This window comes from Phoenix dactylifera, chromosome 11, assembly GCF_051530095.1.
Source record: "Phoenix dactylifera cultivar Ajwa chromosome 11, Ajwa_hap1_PhDact_Kaust_v1.1, whole genome shotgun sequence".
NCBI lineage: Eukaryota > Viridiplantae > Streptophyta > Magnoliopsida > Arecales > Arecaceae > Phoenix > Phoenix dactylifera.
Genome location: NC_143200.1, coordinates 17,408,988 through 17,419,214, shown reverse-complemented (window position 1 = coordinate 17,419,214; position 10,227 = coordinate 17,408,988). Strand labels below are relative to the sequence as shown.

The window sequence follows — 10,227 nt, the reverse complement described above, 5'->3', positions numbered from 1 at the left end:
CCTTCAATCATTGTAGTTGGTAAGGTACCAAATAATTTTTATCACATGATATGCCGTGCTATCATTAACATTAACAATAGCAAACACCTCACCAACTGCACGCACCCGGGAGGAAATGAAACGTGGAATTACGCCAATTTTGTAACATTTCGGAGCTCAACATCTGGTCCGCGTCAGGTCTGGCCCAGCCAAAAGCGGACGCATCCACGCCAAACGAAAAGCCAGTCTTGTAGAATAGCAGTGAAGATAAAGGAAATAAAAATAAAGATTAATTAATAAAACAAGAAAAATAGATCCATATTATCGATCCCGAAATATAATAAAAAAATAGGGATTAAATCTTGCGGAATCGCAAAGGACGCCGGGCCGGCTCCCTCCGAATCTGAGCTCTCTTTTCCTCTCTCGAATCCCTTCCCTTCATCTCGATCGGAAGAGCCGGCCTCGTCTCGCGTCCAAACGCCCCTCTCGCGTGAGTTCATCCGAATCCCTTGGTTTTCCTCTATATTTTGATGTTTGTTTTGCCTTGATCCGTGATATCTGTTGGAATTTGGAAATTTTGGCATGGTTTCTTGATTTTTTTTTGGAGCAGATCGATGGTCTGGATCTCTTATTTCTTGTTTTCTTGATATTTGCTTCCTCCTTTTTCGCCGTTGTTTTCTTGATCTCGTAGTAGTTGATGTTCGTTTCTTGATTTGGAGAGAGACTGGTCTTCTTGTCTTCTTGAAAGGGTTTTTTTCTCTGTATGAAATTTGATCCTGCTACTCTGGTTTAAAAGATTTGAGTAGGTATCGGCGGCAAGTACTCCCGAGTTGCAACTTTATCCAGATTTTGGTTATTGAGATGGCCTTGGTCAATAATTAGTAGATTTCAGCTCTTCAAGTGTGAAAGTGCAATAAAATTGAAATGCACAGCTCTTAAGTGAGAGAAAGAAGAAACTTTTAGTGGCCGAGTTGGATATAATGCTGGATATAGTGCCTTAGATAACGCTCCATTGTGGGTGTGGCAGGTGCCCACAGATTGACCACCTTGAACGGCCCCTGGATACATGCTTTTATTTTTAATGTGGTTGCTAACTTGAGATGCCTCCTATCTGATGGTTGGTTTGGAAATTATTGGAGGTGCTCTAAGGACTGATATCCAGTCAATATTTGTTGGCGGTGGCATTTATTATGGACGAAGCAGTGATCAACTCCAACCTAGCAACTCGTCAGTGGCTTAGATTGATAGCTTCTGGATCAAGGACTAAACCTTTGTCACACCATGACCAAGTGGGGATAGCATCTCTTCTGCATGTCTACAGAGTTTTGAGAAATCCATAGACAAGATAATGCCCTATTTGCAAGATGGAACACCTGTTGATATGGTCTTCAATCCATTAGGAATTCCCTCATGAGAGAACAATTACCAATTACTAAGATTTTGTTTTGATATAAAGGATCCAAGCTTGTTTATTTTCTGTTTCAATTTCTGCCGTTTCTTCTCCCTCCGAATCAAACTTTTTTCTTGCCATAATGTTCAATTCCTAGAGAAAGACCCAATTCGGTATCCGTGTAATGATTTCTGTTATGGGGTTTGCATATAGATATATTTTGTTTGTAATTGAAATTGAAAAGGATTGATTTTCTTTTTGCATCTTCCTCAATGCCCTGGCTATTTACGATCGAATCTTTGATAGTTTTACCATACATGATTGTGTTGCAAAAACTTGTGGATAGGTATCCTACATCTTTTCCATATTTCAGTTATGTATGGAAAGATAGAATAAAATGGCCACAATTTTGGGTATCTATCTTTGTGTAATTATTTAGAATAAAATGGCCACAATTTTGGGTATCTATCTTTGTGTAATTATTTATACACAATTTGTCTTTTCTTATGTTCTAGTAATTAGTATATGGTAACATGTTATTATCACCCCAGATATTTTTTCTGATTTGGAATAAGAGGGCTTTGATGATACACGGTCTTTAATTTTGTAAAGATCTTCCTAGATAATCTGATATGAACAAGGATGGGGTGTAGTTCTCAGTCTGACAGCTGTCAAGTGCTGCCTTCAGGTGGTGCGGACACGAGTACTGGATTGATTATTTTGCAGGATCATGGTTGTCGCAGGAAGACGGTCCAGCCACTTTCGTTGTGGCTGGATTGATTGATGTCATTTTATTATTTATTTTATGTGGGTAGGATTAGTTTGCATATTGTCTTTTGAGGGCCTCTTTCGAATTGTTTTCTTCATAGGGACTTATTTGTTATTTGGTGGCCCTACATATATAGGGCATGCATTTGCTTAATTTTTAATGAATGAATTCCAGAAAATTAGCCTTCTTCTTCTTCTTCCTCCTCTCCTCTTTCTTCTTCTTCCCCTCTTCTTCTCCTCTTTCATGCTGCTTTCCATCTTTTACATCCGTCCTGCATCAGCTTTGGTATCAGAGCAGGGCTGACTTTGCCTCTGTTACTGAAGTCGAAGGATCCAGTTTATGGACGGACCCCCGCCGATTCCTTTTCGGCCTTTTCCTCACCTGTATTTTGCTAGATCATTTGCACCGCAAACGCCGGAACGCACGGAAGGTCGTCGCACGGCACACACCCCGAAGAAGAAGGGTCGCTCCCTTTCTTCCTTATTCTCTTCCCTGTTCATCGCCTCACCCGCTGTGAAGAGAAAAAAGGTAAAACCCTCCCGTCGGTCGACTGCTACCCAGCGTCAATCCACAGAGCTCCTTCGCAAGACGCCGTCACCGCCTTCACTTCCGACCGCCGCTGCCTCCGACGCTCTATCCCTTCCTTTCCCATTCCCCTCTGTCGGATCTCACGCAGAGAAGGAAGGTTCTGTCGCCGGAAACCCCCAAGGCAGCCCGGGAGGCAAATAAGCCGGCCTCCTCGTCATTTTTCCTCCGACTGTCACTGTGCAAGCATCAACTACCGCAACCGTTTCGCCGCGCCGCCGATTCACCTTCGATCGCCGCCGATTCGCCATCGGTCGCCGCCGTGCCTCCCTGGAAACTACGGCCGCATCGTGTTACCACCGCCCGTGGCCGAAGCTCGGAGAAGGACGCCACCTCCTCACGAGACGCGGCCCCATCACTCTCCTCCGTCGGTGCAACGCCTCTCCGCACCCACCGCCGCAAAATCAGGCGAGATCCGGCGGAAGCGAACGGACGGTTGAAGGTTGAAGATGATCTACAGTGCGGGTAAGATCTAGACCCGTTAACCCATCACCCATTAGCCCGATTCAATTCAAAAAAAAAAAATTTTCAAAATTCAAAATTTCAATATTGCGGATCGGACTATCTTAACGGGTTGGATCTGCTAACCCGATAACCCGAGTCCATTTGGGTTATCAAAAAAAAAAAAAAAAAAAAGCGCTGCACGTGACGCGTAAGTCACGCACGTGCCGCGGTGTTCATTTCTCCTTTCCTCTTCTTCTTTATTCTCCCGATCCTCTTCTTCGTCTCCGATCACCGCCTCCCGCCGCACCACGCCAGTTCCCACGCCATCCCACCACCAACATTTCCCGCGGCCTTCCACTGCTCTCTGCGCCACCGCCCTTGTCCCACCGCCGCTGCCATTTTCGCTGCTTGCACCACCGCGCCGCGCGCCGCTCACGCCTCTTCCGTACCGCCGCTTGCCGCTGCTAGTTGCTGCCGCACCGCCGCGCCGCCGCTAGTTGCTGCCGCACCGCCGCGCCGCCGGGTTGCTCTCACCGCCGCGCCGCCGCGTTGCCGTCGCCGCCGTCGACTGCTGCACCACCACTGTCGGCTCTGACAGCCATCACCGCAGACCGCTCCAACCGTCCCTGCCATCAGTTGCTCCGACCACTGCCACCGGACCCTGCAACACCGTGACCATCTACCCAGCATCATCTCAGCTTGAACATTTTCTGCAAGCACAGGCCTCTATCCGGTTTGGGTCAACTCTGTTTCCCCTTCCCGCAGGTTAAATTTGTTCATTTAAGTTGGCATTAACTATCAAATTTTGTGCTTGGTGATTAGTTCCACATAGTCCAACACATGCAACCACATACATCCACAAGACAACCAGAAACCCTAGTAGTCACATTTCTTTAATATTAACTGTGGAGCTAGATCAAATCGAGGAGACATATGTGGCTCCGTGACACCTTGCATAGTCCGAGAACTTGGTACTACTTGTTTGCAGCTACTTGTTGGCCTGCGTCTTATATTAATTTTCAGTTTGCAATAACTATTTGCTAGGGAGTAGTTTTAGTTTATATTGAGCATCTACTTTGCAATTTTGAATTCATTTCATGCATTAGGTCTACTTAGGAACCTTTTAAAGTTGGTCGGCTCATACATTTTGTCATTCATTTTATGCATCTACGTAGTGGTCGTGTCGCGTCTCATCTTGACTCGCACCTAGACATGGATTCCAAAATTGAAACCCTACTAAAAGCTATCCACGACACTAATGCCCAGGTTCAAAAAACTAATACTCAAGTCCAAAATACCAATGCCCAAGTCCAAGCAAACAATGCCCAAATTCATGACTTAACCACAATATCCACCCAGGTTAATGCCCGACTCGATTCAATTGAGGCTTCACTTCAAAGAGTTATTGAATCCCAAAGAGATAGTACTCCCCATTTATCGGGTCTTGAAGAGGACGACACTCTAGAACAAATCCTAGAACAACAAGGCTCGGTTCGGCAGGACAACTTTGATAATAGGTCTGTTCCAGGTCACCATTATGCCTTCCCTCGCCCTAGGGGACCTGGTCCCATTCCTCATGTTGATAAAGGTCACCGACATACCGTAGAACCCAGAGAACCTCGTGACCCTGATGAAGATATAATGCGAGGCATTAGGATTGAGGCCCCCACTTTTGATGGTCGTCTTGATCCAAAGGTCTTCTCCGATTGGCTACACGAAATGGACCACTTCTTTGAGTGGTACAATCTGTCGGAGGAAAAAAGGGTCCGATTCGCTAGAATGAAACTCCTTGGTCGAGCTAAGTTGTTTTGGCAAAATACTGAACAACTGTTAGCCAGGAGACATCAGCCTGCCATTACAGATTGGGTAGAAATGAAAGAAAAATTGAAAGAAAAATACCTTCCACTAAGTTATCAAGCTGACCTCCTAGATCGATGGAATAATTTACGACAAGGTAGCCGCACAGCTACTGATTACATCGCCCAATTTGATGAATTTATGATGCGGAGTAATATAGCTGAAGATGAACGTATGATCTTAAGCCGGTTTCGACGAGGCCTAAATGATGAGCTTAGGAAAGAACTTGTCCTTCGTGAAGTGGCCACCTTAGACCAAGCATATACATTTGTGCAAAACTACGAACAATTCTCCAAATCTATGTTTGCTAGGCGCCCTGACACCAGGCGTGTTCCCACAAGTGCCCAACCATCTGGACCCAGACCCCCAGTTGGTTCTGTCCCACCTAAACCCTTTTCTTCTCCACCTATCCAAAATCGAGATATTAAAGGCAAAGGAATTTTAGGTGAACCGCCAAAAACAAGCTCAAGAATTCAGTGCTTTAAATGCCAAGGGTTTGGTCATGTTGCCTCCCAATGTGCAAATCAGACCCTTGTTATTGATGCACATGAACAGAAGGATGACATAGATAATTTGGAGGAACAAATTTATGAGCCTAATTTAGATGATATTCAAGATGTCGAAGATGAACCCGAGGAAGAATCACACACTTTAGGTTGTATCCGACCTACTCCCCAGATAATTGCCCACGAACCTGACCGATCCACTATGAATGTAGTAAGGTGTGCAATTACCCAGCCTAAGGAGACTGATGACTGGAGACGAACCTCAATTTTCCACACTTACATTAAATGCGGCGAAAAAGATTGTAAAGTTATCATTGATAGTGGGAGCTGCATTAATGCGATATCTTCCAGCATTGTCGCCCGCTTGGGTCTGACTCCTGTGTCCCAACCTCAACCTTATAAGGTCTCCTGGATCGACATGTCGTCCATTCACATTAAGGAACGGTGTCTTGTACCTATTCAAATCCTCTCTTATAAAGACACTGTCTGGTGTGACGTACTCCCAATGGACGTAGGTCATCTGATATTAGGTAGGCCTTGGTTGTTCGATCTCGATGTCACCATCTACGGTCGAACTAACTCTTGCTCTTTTGTATTCCAGGGTAAAAAGATTAAGCTTAATCCTTTACGGCCCAAAACGCTAAATAAGAGTACGGACAAGAGTACATCAAAGGGGAAGGAACTGCATATCCTTAGCCCCACTGAATTTGAGAGGAATGTCTTTAAGGACTCTCCGGTGTTTGCCCTGCTAGTTAAAGAACTTCAGCCACATCTTAAACGTACATTATCGGCTGAATCCCTCGCTATTCTCGAGGAGTTCAAAGAAGTTTTTCCTGAAGACCTTCCAGATCATTTACCCCCTTTGCGTGATATTCAGCACGCCATTGATCTAGTCCCGGGAGCTACCCTTCCTAACTTGCCCCATTATCGGATGAACCCTTCTGATCATGCAGAGCTCCTAAAGCAAATTAACGAGCTTCTACAAAAGGGATTTATTCGAGAGAGTCTAAGTCCTTGTGCCGTACCTGCCCTTCTTACTCCAAAAAAGGATGGGACTTGGCGAATGTGTGTAGACAGTCGGGCTATTAATAGAATCACGGTCAAATACCGATTTCCTATTCCGCGGCTCGACGATATGCTGGATATGATGGCAGGTGCCACGATTTTCTCCAAGATTGACTTAAAAAGTGGCTACCATCAAATCCGGATTCGTCCAGGAGATGAATGGAAGACAGCCTTCAAGACAAAAGATGGCCTCTATGAATGGCTGGTAATGCCTTTCGGCCTCTCAAACGCTCCAAGTACATTTATGCGAGTGATGACTCAAGTACTCCGGCCTTTTATGGGCAAATTTTTAGTCGTGTACTTTGACGATATCCTTATTTATGGTCAAACTAAGGAGCAACATTTAGGCCATTTAAGGCAAGTTTGTACGACTTTACGCAACGAGAGCCTCTATGCTAACCTTAAGAAGTGTTCATTTTTTACTACTCACGTAAACTTCTTAGGGTATATAGTCTCCTCTGAGGGTTTATCTGCTGACCCTACGAAAATCACCGCAATTGTTGAATGGCCTGAACCTAAGAATATTACTGACATCCGTAGTTTTCACGGCCTGGCCATATTTTACCGTCGTTTCATTAAGGGCTTCAGTACACTTATGTCACCTATCACAGATTGTCTAAAACGAGGTGATTTTCAGTGGACACGCGCAGCCGCTAAAGCATTTAATGACATTAAGAAAAGAATGACGGAAGCACCAGTTATGCGACTCCCTGATTTTAGCAAAGTTTTTGAGGTGGAATGTGATGCATCTGGCTTAGGAATAGGTGGTGTGCTTGGTCAAGAACGTCATCCTATCGCCTATTTTAGTGAAAAGCTGAACGAGGCTAGACAAAGATATTCCACATATGACAAGGAATTTTATGCCATAGTCCAGGCCCTACGGTATTGGCGACATTATCTCCTTCCTAATGAATTTGTTCTCTATTCTGACCATGAAGCACTTCGTTTTCTTAATTCCCAGAAAAAACTTAATCATCGACATGCCAAGTGGGTTCAATTCCTCCAGGATTACACTTTTGTCCTTAAGCATATGTCAGGTGCCGCGAACAAAGCTGCTGATGCGTTACGTCGTCGAGTAACTCTGTTGTCCGCCATGTCTGTTTCCATCACCGGTTTTGACAGACTTAAGCTCGATTACTTATCTTGCCCAGATTTTGGCCAACTCTATAATGCCCTCGCTGATGGACATGGACCTTTGATTGATGGTGTTTATCTTCAAGATGGGTACTTGTTCAAAGCTTCCAAGCTATGCATTCCGCGAACTTCTGTGCGCGATTTCTTGATATGGGAAGTACATGCCGGCGGTCTCGCTGGACATTTTGGCCGTGATAAGACCATAGAAGAAGTTGAACGTCAGTTTTTTTGGCCAAGTTTGAAACGGGATGTTGCTAAAATTGTGGGACAGTGTCGCACGTGTCAACTAGCTAAGCACAAAAAACAAAATACTGGCCTCTACACTCCGTTACCTGTCCCAGATCGCCCTTGGCTTGACCTTAGTATCGACTTCGTACTCGGCCTTCCTCGCACGTTTCGGAAACATGATTCCATTTTTGTGGTTGTGGATCGTTTTTCTAAAATGACCCACTTCCTCCCTTGTTCCAAGACTTCTGATGCCTCTCGAGTAGCCAAGATATTTTTTGATGAGATTGTTAAGTTATACGGTCTACCGAAAACTATTGTATCCGATAGGGATGTCCGCTTCATGAGCTATTTTTGGAAAACCTTGTGGCATCTGGTTGGCACCAAACTTAGATTTTCTACTGCTTATCATCCTCAAACCGATGGTCAAACCGAAGTCGTCAACCGAAGTCTAGGTAACCTTCTGCGAAGCCTAGTAGGAGATCACAATCGTAACTGGGATTCTATTCTGCCTGTCGCCCAATTTGCATATAATTCGTCGGTCAATAGGTCTATTGGGATGAGTCCATTTGAAGTGGTCCATGGTTATAAAGCTCGCAAACTTGTAGATCTCCTACCTATGTCCCCCCATATTCGCATTTCTGAGTCTGCACATGCATTTGCACAACACATTCATAATCTGCATCAGGAAATTAGCAAGCGCATTCATATGAGTAATGCTCAATATAAGCTACAGGCTGATTCTCATAAGCGAGATAAACAATTTCAAACTGGGGATTATGTTATGATACGTATTCGGCCTGAGCGGTTTCCATCTGGAACCGTCAAGAAACTGCAGGCTCGTAGTGCTGGGCCCTTTCGGGTATTGCAACGAGTGGGTACTAATGCTTACGTTCTTGATCTTCCCTCTAATTTTGGTATTAGCTCCACTTTTAATATTGAGGATTTGGTTGCTTACAAGGGCCCTCTTTCTATTCCTACTGATCCTTTCGCTCAGCCTTCACTTGAGCTTGATGATACTCCTATTCTTGATTCCATACCATCTCCGTCCACTCTAGCTTTACCACCAGCACAAAAAGAACATATTGATGCCATTTTAGATGAGCAGACTGTTTCTACCAGAGATGGGGGTGTTCAGCGTTTCCTGGTTCGTTGGCGAGGACGCCCGGAGTCTGATACTACATGGATTACTCGTGCGGAGCTACAGCGCGTTGACCCAGATCTTTTGGAGTACTACCAGAGTCATTCGTCGGGGTCGACTTCTTCTTACCCGGGGGGAGTTGGTGCGGACACGAGTACTGGACTGATTATTTTGCAGGATCATGGTTGTCGCAGGAAGACGGTCCAGCCACTTTCGTTGTGGCTGGATTGATTGATGTCATTTTATTATTTATTTTATGTGGGTAGGATTAGTTTGCATATTGTCTTTTGAGGGCCTCTTTCGAATTGTTTTCTTCATAGGGACTTATTTGTTATTTGGTGGCCCTACATATATAGGGCATGCATTTGCTTAATTTTTAATGAATGAATTCCAGAAAATTAGCCTTCTTCTTCTTCTTCCTCCTCTCCTCTTTCTTCTTCTTCCCCTCTTCTTCTCCTCTTTCATGCTGCTTTCCATCTTTTACATCCGTCCTGCATCAGCTGCCTTCAGGGTTGGGGTCACCAAACCTGGCAGCCACTGCATCCATATCAAGACATCATTTGTGAATTCAATTTGATGGTTGCATGTTAAACAACTGCATAATTGAAATAGTTCTGTTTTGATAGTTCATTTCTCACATTTTCGTATTAGATGTCACTTTCGTATGAGATGTCTTACTGCACAGTCACTTGGATCTGCAGCTATGGACAGATTCATGCTGATGACATATGTTAGTCCAGCTTTTGTGTCCCGTGATGACATCTTATAGAAGTCTGGTGAACAATCAGGCATAAATATGGTGAAATAATCTTTCACATGAACATGCATCTAGTTGGTTCAGGGTCTGCTGAGTAAATGCAATATTGTTTATGGCATCTGATAGGTGTTGCTTGTGCAAGGCCAAAGTCTGTTAGAGTAATGATATATATTATTTGTACGCTCTTCGATTTTTGATTTGCACATAAATGCAATTTTGCTCAATGATGGCTTTTTTTTTTTTGCTAAATCAATGATGGCTTAGTCACTGTCGAATATCCATTGATGATTGTATTTATGTGGTGTAGGCTGAGTATACGTGGTTTATGCACCTGAAGAAATTGAAGATAATGGTATGCACTTGCTTAAATTTCTG

General features: G+C 44.2%; 1 protein-coding gene across 2 annotated transcripts in view; it reads left to right on the top strand.

Moving 5' to 3' along the window:
• Nucleotides 1-223: 223 nt before the first annotated feature.
• The window catches only part of LOC103711021 (putative protein phosphatase 2C 11), a 29,240-nt gene continuing 19,236 nt past the window's right edge, over nucleotides 224-10,227 (top strand). The window contains exons 1-2 of one of the 2 annotated variants that reach the window (XM_008796990.5): nucleotides 224-469; nucleotides 10,160-10,204. The gene's annotated coding sequence lies outside the window, so the exon portion shown is untranslated. The remainder of the gene's footprint in view (nucleotides 470-10,159; nucleotides 10,205-10,227) is intronic. The other variant, XM_008796991.5, reaches the window with a different exon arrangement.